The sequence below is a fragment of the Hyaena hyaena genome, unplaced genomic scaffold, assembly GCF_003009895.1.
Source record: "Hyaena hyaena isolate Hyena2069 unplaced genomic scaffold, ASM300989v1 scaffold_85, whole genome shotgun sequence".
In the NCBI taxonomy this organism is placed as follows: domain Eukaryota; kingdom Metazoa; phylum Chordata; class Mammalia; order Carnivora; family Hyaenidae; genus Hyaena; species Hyaena hyaena.
Window position 1 is genome coordinate 995,744 of NW_024080717.1, and position 17,623 is coordinate 1,013,366.

At 44.3% G+C, this 17,623-nt stretch overlaps 1 protein-coding gene and 1 non-coding gene across 2 annotated transcripts in view; one reads left to right on the plus strand and one right to left on the minus strand.

The window, feature by feature from the left end:
* Nucleotides 1–17,623, minus strand: part of FRMPD4 (FERM and PDZ domain containing 4) — a 541,790-nt gene that overhangs the window by 480,545 nt on the left and 43,622 nt on the right. The window lies entirely within an intron of this gene.
* Nucleotides 10,915–10,987, plus strand: TRNAR-CCU. Its single transcript has one exon. It is a non-coding gene; the product is annotated as a tRNA-Arg (tRNA).

The window sequence follows — 17,623 nt, forward strand, 5'->3', positions numbered from 1 at the left end:
CTCTAAGAATTTAATCTTTAGTAACAGGAGAAGCGACTCCTCCGGAGTTAAGCAAATGAACAAATGAACACAATTAGCCCAATTCACAAATGGGGCAATTTACAACCTGTGCAAATTGAGGATCCCACCCTGGGCGTGGGGAACAAGTGTGTGTCGATGAGCAGGGTGGGATTTGGGGAGAAGACCGGATTTCTACAGCATCAGCTTTCCTCCAGCTGATGCAGTGAAGATGAGAACATTCCGAATGTAGGGATGCAGCTCATTTGGCAAAGGGCAGGGGTGAAGGGGAGAGCGATAAAGGTAAGAAAACAGAATGAGCCTCCCAGACATGTGATGAGACCCCAAGACCCTTCAGAAAACTGGGGCAAACTGACAGGCTGTTTCCAGACTGTGGGAGGAGGGAGGCTTTGAAAGACAGGGGATCTCAGAATGGAAAGAACCCAATGAGGGGTTAAAAGGGAGGGGACACGCTGCTGCACGTTGGTTCTGCCTTGGGCGGCCAGGGGAAAATGCCGGCCTCCCCTTTCGGCAGGCTGCCTCAGAGGACAGTGAGGGGGTTAAGGCAGTGGACCGTTGGACAACAGTGGCGGTGGCGGTATCAAAAATTACCTGAGGTTAGAAAAGGGTCACAATAATGAAGATCTACCTCACCCCTCCTCTTCCCTTCGAACACATACGGGGCTGGATCATTCTTTTTGTGGGGCTGTCCTGTGGGCGGCAGGGTGTTTAGTAGCATCCCTGACCACCCCAAATTTCTTCACATCTCTGAGGGCTCCACAGGAAACTGCTGTTAGCGTGCCCCTGTTCCAACTAAGAGTCAAATAAATTGATTCACTTCTTTGAATTAAATCTTTGATCTTCTTAAAGTATACACAGAGTTGTGGGAGAATGAACATTTTAACTATTATTGGTCCTTAATATCTTGGTGCAAATGAATAGATCATCACAACCCTTCAGACAAGCAAGTACTTTTGTGTTTGTTTTGACGGGAAAAAATTAAGATGAATAAGCAAGATACCATCTTCTTTTTTTTTTTTAATGTTTTATTTATTTATTTTGCGAGAAAGAGAGAGAGAGAGAGAGAGAAAGGGAGCAGCGGAGGAACAGAGAGAGGGAGCCAGAGAATCCCAAGCAGGCTCCAAGCTGTCAGCACAGAGCTCCATGCAGGGCTCGAACTCACAAACTGTGAGATCGTGACCGGAGCCGAAATCAAGAGTGAAACGCTAAACTGAATGAGCCAACCAGAAGCTCCAAGATATTATCCTCTGTAGTTACTTCTGCCCCTGCCCTTCACCATTCTCCATAGTGCCTCGGGGCTGAAAGCCTGGAAACTACATTTCCCAGCACCCCTCAGCAGCAAAGCTCCATTTACATTCTACCAATGGAAGTCATTCACAGAGACCCGGTAGCGGAAGAGAGAAGACATTATTCATGGGCAGGAGCAGAAGAGCGGGCATGGGCAGATGATAAATGCAGAGTGTTGCTGGGATCTTCCAAGCAGCTTCCTGAGAATCACCCCATTCAATGTAGAAGGTCGCTAAACTACCAGGTCGTGGTTTCTTGTCTTCCCCGTGCTTCCCAACCTCTGGATACTAGAAAGGTTTCCCTGACCTTTGATACCTAATTCTTCCAACAGGGCACAAGCTGATACTTCTGTATATTCAGTCCCTTCCTGCTCAATATACTTAGAGTGGCTTCCGCTTACCTTATTGAACCCTGACTCCTGTATGGGTGAAGCTATACGATAAAGGCGTGGGAGACCAGGGAGTGACAGACACGAAGGAAGAAAGGGGACATCACCAGGAAGCAGGGGACACTGTATTAGTTTCCTAGGGCTGCCTTAATAAATGACCCAAAATCAGGGGGCTTAAAACAGCAGACATTTGTTCTCTCACAGTCTGGAAGCCCAAAGTCTGAAATCAAGGTATCAGCAGGGCCATGTTCCCTCTGAAGGCTCTAGGGAAAAGTCCTAGATTGATAATCTTTCCTTGTTCCCTCCTATTTTCTAGTAGTTGCCTACAAGCCCTGACACCCCTTGGTTTGCAGCTGCGTCACGTCAATCTCTGTCTCCTTCTCTCGGCGTCTCTGTGCCTGTGTCCCTGTCTTCACGTGCCCTCCTCCACTGTCATTAGATTAGGGTGCACGCTAATCCAACACAACCTCGTCTTGATTTTACTACCTCTGCAAAGAATCTATTTCCAAGTAAGGTCAGGTTCATGGTTACCAGGACACGAAACTTAGGGGGACACTACTCCGTCGGGTAGAGGTCCCCAAGACCCTCTTGCTCCCTCTCTCCCAAGGCCAGCCTTGCCCTACTGGCTGGTGCCCTGAGCATCACGGGAAGGCTGCCCAGCACTCTAGCCGGCGTAACGGTTTTACAACAAAACCTGCAAATGAAATGAATAGGTGAAGCTATTCCTTCAAGGAGCAGGATGCTTCCAGAGCCAGACACAGGGCCGCTCCAGAAAGGTGATACACCACTTGATACACAGAAACATTATTCATCCATTCACTCAACAAAAATATTTTGGCATCAACACAACACAGCTCTGAGCTAAACCAAAGAAGAGCGAGAGACTGCTGTTTAATTACTGACGCAATCTTAATCACTTTCGGACAATGGGCGATGAGCATAACCTTCTAGGGTTACCCAGAATGTTCCGTGCGTGCTGTCAACAAGAGACACACTGTACTGGATGTGTGGGCCAGCTTGTCTGCAAATCTCCCATCAGTCAGAACGAGGATTATAAGAAAAAACTTGGCACCGAAAAGACGCCGCACTTTGGCAGGCTGTAAGGACGTGAGGATTATGGCCAGAAGCACAGTGGCATGAGAGGGGGGGAGAAAGAAAATGAGAAAAAGAAAACACGCCCGGGGCACTGAATCTCTGGGCAATAATCGACACCTAGGCAAATACTTACAAAATAATATAAGCCATGAGCATGTTTATTATCTCTTTACAACAACTGGGAAGAGAAACAGCTCTGTTTAATTTTCAAATGAGTTCTATAAATAAACACATTAACCCGAAGGAGGCTGCATGAACTCAGAACCAGCTCTTGGTGAGGAAATGTCATCACGCAGTTGGGGGAAGCATCTATCCCTGTGACGCACCACACCTGTCCAATTGATTCTTCGGGCAGATTTCTAGAAATGGAATTGCAGTGAAAATACCTGTAAACCTGAACCTAGATACCTACTGCGGGCAGGCTGCACACAAATACACTTCTGTGAACACCCCGTGTGGATCTATTTCTAGTAGGGAAGCAAACTTCATTGCCCCAAAGGCCAGGCAGGCAGCAGAACTATGTTACCCAGGCCTCTCTTTCTCTCTGTCTCTCTGTCTTTCTCTCTCTCATGGTTCGGGAGTTCAAGTCCCATGTCAGGCTCTGTGCTGACAGCTAGCTCAGAGACTGGAGCCTGCTTCCAATTCTGTGCCCCCCTCTCTCTCTGCCTTCTTCCACTTACACTCTCTCTCTCTCTGTCTCTCTCAAAAATAAATAAACATCAAAAAAAATTGAAAATAGTAAACCCCTCAAACTCTGCATCTGTAGTAATATCTTCAATCAATACAAAGTATCTGAAAACAATCTAAGACATCACTTAGATACAGGAACCAACTTTTTTTTTTTTTTTTTTTTCAGGAATCAACTTTTAAAAATGCTTTACCTTCTATTTCTAAAACTCAAGGGAGTTCAGGTTATTACTCTGGCAACCTTATCCCCATTCTTTCTAATTTGTTTCTTTCCTAGTGAATTATTTCTATGCATTCATTTCAAAACAGTCAGTTTTTCCCTCTAAATGAGTCAGAGTAATTTTAATCTTCAAGGTTCTTTTAATTTTATGACAACAGTGACACAAAGCTCACAGAAGTCTGCAGAGTCTACTGGGGATGACATTGGAACATCTTAAGAGAGTCAAAGAGATGGAAAACCAACCACGCCACGAGGGAAGGTCGCTATCTCCGTGGAGGAGGGGAGGAAGTCATCTGTGCAGAGAGGGAAGAAGCGTGGAATCACAGGCCCACCCAGACCTTCAGAATGAAAAGCTTCAGGGTCACTCGACTTGGGCTCGAGGTCATGATCTCATGGATCGTGAGTTCGAGCCCCACATCAGGCTCTCTGCCCTCAGTGCAAAGCTGGCTTCGGATCTCTCTGCCCCTCCCCGGCTCACGCTCGCCCTCTCTCAAAAATAAACAAACATTAAAAAATAAATAAAACCGAATCAAAAGCTTCAGTTCCACAAGACGCCCAGGTGACTCGTGAGCACATGAGCAATTGAGAAGCACTGGTCAGGAAGTCGGGGTTTTAACAGTGATCGGTATTTCTCATCAGTGGCATGAGAATGAATAAACACCAGGCCTATGCCCCCTCCCCCAGGTGAATGAAAAACTGGGTGAACTGAGATGGGAACCCCAACTTGCCTTGGTGAGAATGAATTTTTTCCTTCTCGGACAGTCTTTTAACCCCAGAAAGGTTTAGAATCAAATATGGAAATGATGGACTAAATCAATCCCACAGCATTAATATTGTCATATTAAGTTTAGAGTTCATCTGCATATATTTAACATTATAAATACTTTATATTATTTGAGAGAATTTGGCATAGAGAATATCTAGTAGGTTAGCCTTGGAATTCTAATTCAAAACATATACTTGCGGGGCGCCTGCCTGGCTCAGTGGGAAGAGCGTGCAACTCTTCATGTTGGGGTTGTGTGTTCCAGAGATTTGGATTTACATGTGATTTTATTTTATTTTTTAATGTTTATTTATTTTTGAGACAGAGAGAGACAGAGCATGAGCCGGGAAGGGGCAGAGAGAAAGGGAGACAGAATATGAAGCAGGCTCCAAGCTGTCAGCACAGAGTCCAACGTGGGGCTCGAACCCACGAACCGTGAGATCATGACCTGAGCTGAAGTCAGACACTTAACCAACTGAGCCACGCAGGCGCCCCTGGGTTTATATGTTAAAAGACAGTTTGTAAATGGGTCTGGAACATTTAAGAGAACAAAACACTTGTATCTATAAGCTAAAAACGTTAACTTTATAAGAGTAATTTAAATACACGGAAGGATTTGTTAGACACCTGAAGGACTTTCCCAAGAAATATAGAAATGCCATTTTAAACACCTAAGAGAATTTCACGATAAGTCTTCATAAAAGTGACCATGAAATTTTGTTACATTAAATTTTTTTCAAAAATTTTTTAAAGCTTGAGAAAGCGAGTGCATGCAAGTGGGGAAGGGGCAGAGAGAGAGGGACAGAGACAGAATCCCAAGCAGGCACCACGCTGTCAGTGCAGAGCCTGATGTGGGGCTCAAACTTGTGAACTGCGAGATCATGACCTGAGCTGAAGTTGGATGCTTAACCAACTGAGCCACCCAGGGGCCCCTAAAAATGTTTTTAAAGGAAGAAACAGGATTTTGAAGATGTAAGTTGAATATACCAGTTATCAAATTAGTCCAAAACCCTCAAATAATCTTCACCCTCAAATACTCTTTCCTCTATACAAAAGTCACCCTCAACACACACGCAAGAAAATCACATTTACAGCCAGATGCTGCAGCGGGGTCTTTGAGAACCAAGAAGAATCTAGAAGCTTACCCTTGTTGGCGCCCTACTTCAGTTTCTACTCCACCCCTGTGTCCACATCCCTCCTATTTAACAAGCAATCAATGGAAACCAAGCAAAAGATCAAGAACAAACACATTTCTGGGGTTGTCAAGTGCCTAATCGCTAGTGCTATGACAACAGCAAGGACCTCTTATGTTATATCATAGTCCGTATTTCACAGTCTGTAAAGGAGTCTTTGCTTTATTTGGTCTGTATAACCCCATTTCGCGGATGAGTCCACACACGCTCATTTTCCTGTTTCCCGAGACCCATTTCAGAAATGGAGGACAGATATGCTCTTCACATGCAGAGAAAACCCAAACAGTAATCTTTAATTTAAAAAAGACATAACGAGATGTATTTGAAAATGGGGGATATACGTGACACATGTTTACTTTTGTTAAACTGTAATACGTGATCAACGAATGCTACATTAACGAAACAAGGAGGCCGTTAGAGTGAGGTGGCTCTAATGCCTTGGTGGCCTATGTCAACAAGCCAAACCGTAAGCCTCTAGGTTACGAAATCAGTATCTCAGGACAACGGATCACAAACAGCCAGCTAGGCGGTCCACAACCTCCTTTATTTCCTTCCACACCTTCTCTAGAGAATTCCTTTCCTTGGCTCCTGTGGAGGAATGCTCCTAACCACTTCCAGTTTGCTACTACCCAATTTGAACTGAGTTTTAATATGCCTCAGTTTACCTTTTAACACTAGAACATTCCATTTCATGATGGGGCTCCATAGTAGCGTTTCCTACACATCTGTAAAGACAGTTGCTAGAAAGTTAGAGAGACTCCAAAGTTGTATAACAATTCGATTCAGTTGTAAGTGTGCTTCTACTTGCATTCCAGGTAATTACATCTTTGTTTTTAAAGTCTGTTGATGCATTTTGAGAGAGAGAGTACACTTGCACTCAGGGGAGGGGCAGAGAGAGAGGTAGGGAGCAGAGAAAGAGAGAGAGGCAGAGAAAGTGGGGGAGAGAGAATCCCAAGCAGGCTCCATGCTGTCCATACAGAGCTCGATGTGGGGTTCGATCTCACCAACCGTGAGATCATGACCTGAGCCGAAATCAAGAGTCACAAGTCCAACCCACTGAGCCACCCAGGTGCCCCTAGGTAGTTAAATTTCAAAAGGGAAAGAAAGAAACACAAATTCAAACATCTGCTTATTTTCTATTCAGAGGCTCTGTTTCATAAATAATTTGTTCTCCATCCTTCTGTGGTCACACACACTTTCATGCTCCTTTTAATATGTATATGTGCGCACGCATGCCCGTGCACGCGCGCGCGCACACACACACACACACACACACACAGGTCCCTTTGGCGTTAACAAATGTTCTGGATGAGAAGTCGGTACTAAATCTGATGCCGGCTCCTGCAAACGGTCCAGAGCTTCGACCAGCCCAGATGCGGTGGGTAAACAGCCGTATCCTATTCTGCTATTTCCTTTTGGCCTCCCTGATGTGATTACTATGATACTGTGCCCTAAACGGAGGCCAGAGGCTGAACACGACGGCAGCAGGGGCCCAGGCCAAGGCAAGCAGCTCTGTGACCTGCAGACATGCCACATCCATCCCCGCCGCCCATAATGTTTGTGATTAGTGCTGTCTGGCCCCTCCAGAGGCAGACAGTACAGGACACTGCGAGTACTTAGTGGCTAGCTTGGAGGATCTCGAAATGAAGTCATATTAAGACTACTGTGGCCAGACGGCCAGAATTCTGTTCAGAATTCAAGAATTTTATTATCTATCAATGATACCCACAGTTAAATTACAATCTAAGAACTCTCCAACTTTTTATTTACACACAAGACCAAAACCCCACTTTCCACGGATGCATTCATTCATGTTTCCAGAAACAACCTTCAGGTTTCTCTTCGGGTCTCCCTGTCATTCTGGGTGCCGGCGAAACACGGATAAACAGGCTATGACCTCGGCCCTCAAGGAGCTGACGGTCTGATGTGCTTATTCAAGCAAGCACATGCTTCTAGATTATTACACGAAAGATACCACAATAGCACTAAAACCAGCACACGTCTCTGCAGGAAAGGGTTAACCTCGCAGGCCTGAGCTGTTATCCTCGGGAAGGTCAGCTTGGAGGGCTGGCCTTTGGCTGGCTTCTGGGATCTCAGCTTCAGAAGACTTCCCTCTGCTAGCAGCTCGTTTGCCCACCTGGGGCTCAAGACACCTGCTTTCCTTGGGGGACTCCTGACTTTCAGTGATAGTGGCAGGTTGTCGTGATGACGTGACCAAACGCCAATATAAACCCTCGGCACTGAGACTCGGATGGCCTTTTCTGGGCAGAAACACCTGCTGGAGGAGAGAGGGCTCTGGGGGGCCTCATTCAGGGACAGTGCAAGAAGCTCTTGCATGGATTCTTCCAGACGCTGCCTGCTCTTTCCTCCCTCAATGGTTCTAATGTGCATCCTTGTTGTGCAACAGTAATAAATAAATAAGTAGGAGTGCCTGGCTGGCTCAGTTGGTTAAGTGTGCAACTTCAGCTCAGGTCATGATCTTGCAGTTCATGAGGTTGAGCCCCGTGTCGGGCTCTGTGCTGACAGCTCAGAGCCTAGAGCTGCCTTGAGGGTCTCCCTCTCTCTCTCTCTCTGTCCTCCCCTACTCATGTTCTGTCTCTCTCTTGCTCTCTCTCAAAGATAAGTAAACATTAAAACCAATAATAATTATAATAAATAAAACCTTACGCAGGACTCTTCTGCTGAGTCCCCATGAGTCCTTGGAGAAAACTGCCAAACATGTATGTAGTCTTTTGCCTTTTTTTTTTTTTTTAAGTAGTCTCCACACCCAGTGAGGGGCTTGAACTCACAACCCTGAGATCAAGAGTCACAAGTTTGGGGAGCCTCAGTGACTCAGTCAGTCAAGCGTCTGACTCTTGATTTCGGCTCAGATCATGATTTCACGGTTTGGGAGTTTGAGTCCACGTTGGGCTCTGAGCTGACAGCCCGGAGCCTACTTGGGATTCTCTATCTCTGCCCCTCCCCTGCTCACGCTTGCCCTCTCTCTCAAAATAAATAAAATAAACTTAAAGAAAAAAAAAGTCACATGCTTTACTGACTGAGCCAGCCAGGCACCCCCACGCAGGTAGTCTTTTGAACCCCAAAACAAATGGCACTGTCCCAAGAGTCTACTATTTGGATTGGTATTTATACATTAGTGCCCTTCTAGACAACTAGTCAGTGAATTTGAAAGTTTGGGATAAAATGAAATTTTACATTAGGCTAAATAAATTACTTTTCCAAATTCATTTTAATTTTGACTCACCTGCCTGTACGGTTTTTAAAAACCAGAAAATCTAAGCAGTACTTAACACACACACATATGTATATAGACATACAGACACATATATATTGTCATGTCCCTGAATTTAAAAGTTTGAGCTGCCCATCAAATGGCATAAAGAGAAAAGACAGATTTAAGCCAAGGGCAACGTGACTTCTCCTAACCTTTCGACCTCAGCCTTTCATTCAAGTTATTTGGCAAATTATATGATCTTGGATAAAGGGGAAAGCCAGCATTGGGAACTTCATTTCATGTTGGCACTGTTTTCAATAATTAAATGCAGGGCTTGCTATCAGCATTACCCAAGTGTGGCGCTAGGAATAGAAATGTGTGAAAAGAAATAGTATTCCCTCTGAAGGAGATCCATCCGGCTTTTTCAGCATGGCTTTGCTCTCATTAGCTTTTTTTCCCTTAGAGAATTGAAAACCCTAGGTCTTTCAGACGGAATTAAAACACACTGAAATTGGGGCGCCTGGCTGGCTCAGTTGGTAGACCACATGTCTCTTGAACTTGGGGTCGTGAGTTGGAGCCCCAGGTTGGGGGTAGAGTTTACTTGAAAAAAATAAAGATAAAAACTGCTAAGATCACTTTTATCACATTTTCTGAATAGTAACCTAAGTCATACAGAAAACACCCAAATTTTATAGAATGATACTTTAGTAAACAGTAACAGGCCCCAAACTTCTTTTTTTAAAAACATTTTAAAATCTATTTATTTTTGAGAAAGAGAGAGACAGAGTGCGAGCAGGGGAGCAGCAGAGAGAGAGGGAAACACAGAATCCGAAGCTGGCTCCAGGCTCTGGGCTGTCAGCACAGAGCCCGACACAGGGCTTGAACTCATGAAACATGAGTTCAGGGTCTGAGCCAAAGTCGGATGCTTAACCGACTGAGCCACCCAGGCGCCCCTTCTCCCCCCACCCTTCTTTCTTTACCTCCTACCCCTATAACGTATATGCTTGATAAGGGGGCATCAGCCTCCAAATTTTTGAAGTCTCTCTGTAATTAACCTGTAGAACTTTATACCTCACCTCTTCCACCTTTCTTTTACAACGGAACAAAACGGTGGTATCTGTATGGGCACATAAGTTCATTTCGACCCATATCCTAAAGCTAATCAGGTCATTATTTAAGGGCCCCTAGTCAGGAATCCACACTTTAGTTAGTGGCAGCCAAGGCAAGCGCTTCAAATGTGTCATGTAAATCTGCACCAGAGCATTTCCCATAAGCATAAGAGGTGTCAGACCTCCATGTTGTCTGCAGAAATGGGTGGTGTGGCAGAAATGTGCTCCCTAGGGAGACTCCGCGGGATCTACCGCCCTCGCGTAAGACAAGAGTAAGAAGTGGGCAAAACCAGCAACACAACACCCCTGAGCCACGCTCTCTGTTTGGCCGGACCATTTGGTCTGGCGCCCAAGCCCTCACCCTCACCCCCGACACACCTGACCGAGGGCTCGACACCTGACCCCAGGCCTGTTTCCAAGAGAACTCTCTAGGTGGCTACTGCACAGGGCTGTCACCAACCTCACAAGGAATAGGTAGTAAATCTGTTCTCTTCTTTTTCTTTCTTTTTGCCAGCTCACTAATTAGTATCTATACAAACTCTGATCTAAGACTTGCTTTGTAACTAATTAGTATCTATACAAACTCTGATCTAAGACTCTAGCATTGTAACACACCACCCACACGCCAGGTTATGGAAGAAAGAGATCTAGATCTCACCTACCTCTCTTTGTCACTTTTACCAAAGAAACAAACACTTTCCAATTATCCAATTAGCATAAATCCTCTGGCAACTTCTCTTTCACCTGCTTCTTCACACTGGCCCAGGGCCCTATCATCTCCAAAAGCCATAGCTGTCTGTTACAGTAACAACGTATGGCACCTGGATATTTTTGACATTAAAGGAACGTTTGATAATATTTTGCAGGAAAAATAGGGGTTGGTTACCAACAATTCAAGCAGCTCAGCAAAAAGCCATATTCAGAAAATGGCAGGAGGGGGGCCCGGCTGGCTCGGTCGGTAGAGCATGTGACTCCTGATCACAGGGTTGTGGGTTCAATCCCCAGATTGGGTGTAGAGATTACTTAAAAATGAACTGTTAAAAAAAGAAAATGACAAAGTTTTCAAAGTCAATGGGTTTATTTTAGAAGCCTATTATGTGTTGCGGATAATGCAGGTAGCACAATGGAGGAAACCATCTAGCAATCCTGAGACAGACAAGTAGATAAAAAACCAGGAGGCCTGATTTGGGAACCAGGCACCAAAAGTTCTCATTTTTCACCTCTGACATCGCGGTCCACCTCCTGCTGACTCTTTGTTCTCATTTCATACGTTTGTGCCCTTGCCTTAAAAGGGAGATGCACGCTCTACTTTTTAAATCTGGAACACTCATTATATTTTCTTTCAAGACAAACTGGTCTGAGCTACTTACCCATGAACAAAAAGTCAGATAAACACGTATGCTACTTTCTGGTGTCTTACCACCTCCTACTGAGATCTTCCTCTGTTGTCTAGGTAAACGTCTTCTAGAGCAGAAGTTCTTTTTTTTTTTTTTTTTTTTGGTAAGATGTTATTTTTTTTTTTTAAGTAATCTCTACACCCAACGTGGGGCTCAGAACCACAAGCCCGAGATCAAGAGCTGCACCGACTGAGCCGGCCGCGTGCCCCACAGAGAAGTTCTTCAGATGTGGCCCCCAGACCAGCCGCATCAGCATCATGTGGAAACTTGTTAAAAATGCAAATTCTCAGGCCCAACCCCAGACCTGATGAATCAGAGGCTCTGGGGATGGGCCCTGGGTCTGATTATAAAAAGCCCTCCAGGTGATTCGGAAGGACACTAAAGGCTGGAAATCACAATTCAACCTTTGGCACATGCCTCGTTAAACTTGAAAACACTTACTACAGGTGTACCCAAATTGTCATCTTTTCGAGGGAGGAGAGGCAGATGACGGAGGATCATTGTCTGTCATGCTTGACTGGTAAGTGAAGCCGAAGCGACCATGCAAGCCACAATATCCTTCCTACCGCCGTACGAGACCCTGCTTCAGGGTCCATGCAGCTGCCGTCTCCGTCCACACTCCCCAGTTCTCAGCCACTTCTACAGCTTGCTGTGGGCAAAGCTTCCAAACACCTATTGGTAACTGAAGGCTACAGCCTCTCCTCTACACCACTGCAGAAATAACCAGGGCAGGTTAATTAAATCATCATGGATGTCCGGATCACATGGCATCCAGTGGCATGGAGGCCAGTCACAACGGTGCCACCACAGGGCTCTGAGCCCCAGTTTGAAGAATGTGCCCAGAAATTTTGGTTGTGTTTCAAAATGTGATAGAGTTGATTTAACCAGCACAGAAGAGACAGCTCATTCAAACCAAACCCAAAGCCGACCTGGAGGGGAAAGCACTCTAAGTAAGGAAAGAGTTGATTCATACGCAATTTGTTTAAAGATTTTAAGTAATCTCTCCACCCAACATGGGGCTCGAACCCACAACTCCAAGATCAAGCATCGCATGCTCCACTGACTAAGCCAGCCAGGTGCTCCAATTTTTGGCTTAGTTAATTTTTTAATAGCCTTTAGAGTAGTTTTCAGTTTATAGCAAAATTGAACAGGAGGTATGGAGAATTCCTATATAGATGGTGTTGGTTTTTGTTAAGTGCTTTTCCTGAATCTATTGAAATAGTCATGTGATTTTTCTGTTTTAAGCCTATTGATGTGATCGATGGCACTGATTTTTGAACGTTGAACCAGCCTTGCTTACCTGGGAAAATTACCAGCTGGTCGTGGTGTATAATTCTATTTATACATTGTTAGATTCGATTTGCTAATATTTTGTTGAGGATTTTTGCATCTATGTTCATGAGAGTTATCAGTCTACAGTTTTTTTAAAAAATGTTTTTATTTTTGAGAGAGAGAGAGATCTCATGGTGAGCGCGGGAGGTTCCGGGGGCGGGGGGGGGGTTGGGGAACAGAGGATCCAAAGCGGGCTCTGCGCTGACAGCAGAGAGCCCGATGCAGGACTCAATCTCATGAACCGTGAGATCATGACCTGAGCCAAACTCAGACTCAACCGACTGAGCCACCCAGCTCCTCCAGTTTTCTTGCAATGTCTTCATCTGGTTTTTATATTAGGGTAATGTTGGGCCTCAGAAAGAGTTAGGAAGCATTCCCTCTGCTTCTATCTTCTGGAAGGGACTGTAGAGAATTGGTATAATTTCTTCCTTAAATGCTCAGTAGTGGGATTCACCATTCATCTGAACCTGGTACTTCCTATTTGGGAAGGTTATTAATTATTGATTCAATATCTTTAATAGTTATAGGCCTATTCCGATTATTTCTTCTTGTGTGAAATTTGGTAGATTGTGTCCTTCCAGGAACTGGTCCATTTCACTGAGGTTAACCTATTTGAAAGCACAAACGTTTTCATAATATTTTTATAATCCTTTTAATGTCCATGGGATCTGTAGTGATGTGCTCTCTTCCACTTCTGACATTAGTAATTTGCATCTTCTCTCTTTTTTTCTTAGTTAGCCTAGCTGGAGGCTTATTGATTTTACTGATATTTTCAAAGAACCAACTCTGGGGACGCCTGGGTGGCTCAGTCGGTAGAGTGTCCAACTGCGACTCAGGTCGTGATCTCATAGTTCATGAATTTAAGCTCCACATCAGGCTCACTGCTGTCAGCAGTGCGGAGCCTGCTTTGGATCATCTGTCCTTCTCTCTCTCTGCCCCTCCTCCGCTTGCTCTCTCTCAAAAATAAACACAACGTTAAAAAATTTTTTTAAAAAGAAGCACCTCTGGTCCTTGGTTTTGTTATGGAAACGAAAGTAAATTTCCTCCACTTGTTTAGAGAAGACTGACTTGGAAACAACTAAAATACAGTGTGACACGGTTGATAATGTAAAACATTTATGAAGGGATACTGTAAAATACATCAGATTAGGGAATAGCAGGGGACGGTCCCCTACAAACATTGGAATCTGACTGAGAAGGACCAATAGGAATGGAGGCAAACAGGGAAGTGCATTCAAGGCCTAAGGACCTGGTATCCATCTTGTTTATTATCAGGTGGACTGTGTCTTCTAAAACAGTTCCTCCAAAAATTTCTATTTATTGGGGCACCTGGGGGGTTCAATTGGTTAAGCGTCCGACTTCAGCTCAGCTCATGATCTCACGGTTTGTGGGTTCGAGTCCCGTGTTGGGTTCTGTGCTGACAGCTAGCTCAGAGCCTGGAGCTGCTTCAGATTCTGTGTCTCCCTCTCTCTCTGACCCTCCCCTGCTCACCCTGTCTCTCTCTCTCTCTCTCTCTCTCTCTCTCTGTCTCTCTCTCAGAAATAAATAAGACATTAAAAGCAATTTTTAAAAAATCCTATGTACTTACATTATTGCCACCTTTTTCACTCTATTATCTTCTTTCAATCATCAGAGGAGAGAACTTTATGCTGCATTTTCATATAAAGGTAAGATATATTCAGATTTTCCAGACGCCCCTCACAAAAACTCCTTAATTTAGCTCCCTAATACCTCCTGCTGTGCATAGTGTTTGAGGAGAAATACATGAAAGATTACAGGGAAAATATGAAGATGTTCTGATGTATTTGCAGACATACTTTACTCCCAAAAGTTAGAGAGAAAGGATATTGTGCAATGGTGCTAGTAGACAGAGTGGGGAAATACCACATAAAGAGACAGTTATAATATAGTTTTATTTCCTTTCCAGAATTCACAGCCCAGTTTTCATTCTATGAAAAGCATTATTATTTCTTTTCCTCTTGATGAAACTCTCCATCATCATGTCACATATGAAAGACACATCTGAGCCTCGGCTTTATTTAGTATTTTGTTGTTAGGAAGTCACTGTTACCAATTTTGAATAGCCAAGGTATCAAAATATACTATTGCTGTCATCACCAAAAATTATTTAAGTCCTTTCTTTGGGATACTATCCTATTATTACATGACCTACAGTAAGTAAAATATTAAATGGTACCAACAAGCACTTTGAGAGATTTCAGTTAAAGAATTTACTTTTACATAATCTCTACACCCAACGTGGGGCTCGAACTCACAACCCCTAGATCAAGTGTCGCACATTCCACTGACTGAGCCAGCCAGGTGCCCCTGGGAGATTCCATTTAAAAAATAATTATATGGAGCCATTTTTTTTTTAAGTTTATGTATTTATTTTGAGGGGAAGGGGGCACATAAGTGGGGCAGGGGCAGAGAGATGGAGGGAGAGAATCCCAAGCAGGCTCCATGCTGTCAGCATAGACCGCAATGCGGGCTTGAACCCACGAACCCCTGAGATCATGACCTGAACCAAAATCGAATCGGACACTCAACCTGAGCCACTGAGGCACCCCTGGGGGATTCCAATTTTAAAAACAGTAATAATTATATGGAGCCATTTTTTAAAGTGAAAGATGCCAGCCACTCTCAAGTACTATAACAGAATGACAGTAGGAAGGAAGAACGGACTACCCTGGCTTTCTTGTTTGAAGAGTATGTGGTGCTTCACGAAACACAGGCATTCGAGGGCATTAGCAGAGAAGACTCTAATTCTAGTCTCCTGGTCACATCGTGCATCGCTGGTGAGATTTTTAACAGGTGTCTTACATGAAGTAGAGAGAAGAAATGCCTTGGGGTAGGAGGCAATTCAAGCAACTACGCAAACAATAAAAGACATGAAAAATACAGATTACTCACCTTTAAAATTATTTATGGTGTGGGGTCCCTGTAATTGTACCTATGGGTTTCCTTTTATAATCACTTAATCATCTTTCAAATGTGAAGTAATGGGCAGCCAAAAACATCATCTGCAAGGCTGCAGATCATCTGTCATTCTCTTTAATCAGACTGGACTTGACAGCCGTGATTTCTTATTAGAGAGAATTTTATGACCCCGGGTAATGTAATTCAAAAACTACCAAAATGTAATGATTTCTGGTGAATATGCAATAAAGCTATAGCGGGATTTGATAAATGGAGCCCCTGGGAATAAATTGAGTTCCTTAAACTATCACCACCATTAGCACTCCATTTGTTTCCCTTTGTTACTGATGGGAGGCCAGAATTGCTTACATTTGCCATGACATTTTAAAAATGAATCCGTGAAGAGGTTGCCCCTTTAAGGTGTTTTCCATTCCAGGAATTGGGAGAGTGAGTCAAGGGAAAAAGAAAGACGGGAGTGGGGGATGGGTGAGTACGGGTGTACAAGGACCACTGGAAGAGAGAGCCGCGGCATGAGGTCTAATGGTGGAAGAGAAGGTTCTGGGCTTCATCTGGTGCCAGTAATTCTTAATGAGACTCACTTGTGGGGCGTTAGCTTTGTCCCTAGGCCAGAACACCATCGCCAGAACTCTGATGTGGTGGATGGGGGGGGGGGGGGGGGGGCACCTACACGCTAGAAAATCTCCATGGTCAATAACCGCTTCCGTGGTGAGTATCGAAGACTTGGATGAGTCCTTTTAAGTAGGAGGGGAGGAGTTACATGTTGCCTCATCTGTTTGCCATGAAATATTCTTGTACAAGACAAACTTGAGTTTTTACATGAGCACTTCCTGGGGTGAGTGTGCGATGTTGGTGCACTCACTCACTGGCTTAGGGACGCAAAACGGATTGGCAGAACTCTCATAATTTTTTACAGCTATGGGCGATGGTTTTTATTATAATTTATTTCAAGGCTGAGCATGTAGTGGGGGGTTTTTATCCCTCTCAGTATGTGAGTGGCCACTGGAGACAGTGACTTGAACTTTGAAATCAAACTTGATGATGGTCTCCTGCACAGGGTAGGTATGTCCAGGAATCCATGGGAAGCCCAGAGCCATCTCTGTATGTCTAGTCTGGCAAATATTTTTCAAAAAGGCTGCTCCCAAACGCACATTTGTTTGATGTGCAGGGTTTTTATTCCTGTTCCCTAAAGCTGTGCTATGTTTTAAATCAGTGTAGTTCTGTTAGCAAAGATAGGACAGTAGCTTGGGACTTTAAAAAAAATCTAACTGTGCCACAGCCTGCTTTGTGAATCCACACAGAAATGTTCTTTCCTTCTTTCCTTTCTTCCATGCATCTCCTTTATCTACCCAGGTGATGTGCTCCATTTTCAATAAGTAGTCCTACCGAGTCAAGAATAATTAAAAATTATCAGAAAATGGTGCCCTTCTGATTTTCAGGGAACTTAAAGAGAACATTTCCTTGATTTGTCCCAGGAGACCTGCCATTTCAGAGAAAACACTACAAGACTTAATGAGCCAAAAACAGGCACCTCAGCCCAACTTTAATTTCTAACTTAGTTCAGGGAAGTCAATTTAGAAAGCTCCAAGTGTGTTTTCAATGCTTCTATTTATATTCTGAAGAGCACTAAACTGGTGTGTTGGTCTTAAAAGGTCATGCACTCCATGGGACTTCTGGGTGGCTCAGTTGGTTGAGCATCTGACTTTGGCTCACGGCATGATCTCACGGTTTGTGGGTTCGAGCCCCACATCAGGCTCTGTGCTGACAGCTCAGGTCCTGCAACCTGCTTCAGATTCTGCATCTCTCTCTCCCCTCCCCTTCTCTTTCAAAAATAAACATTGGGGCGCCTGGGTGGCTCAGTCAGTTAAGTATCCAACTTCAGCTCAGGTCATGATCTCACGGTTCGTGGGTTTGAGCCCCGTGTCGGGCTCTGTGCTGACAGCTAGCTCAGAGCCTGGAGCCCGTCATGGGATTCTGTGTCTC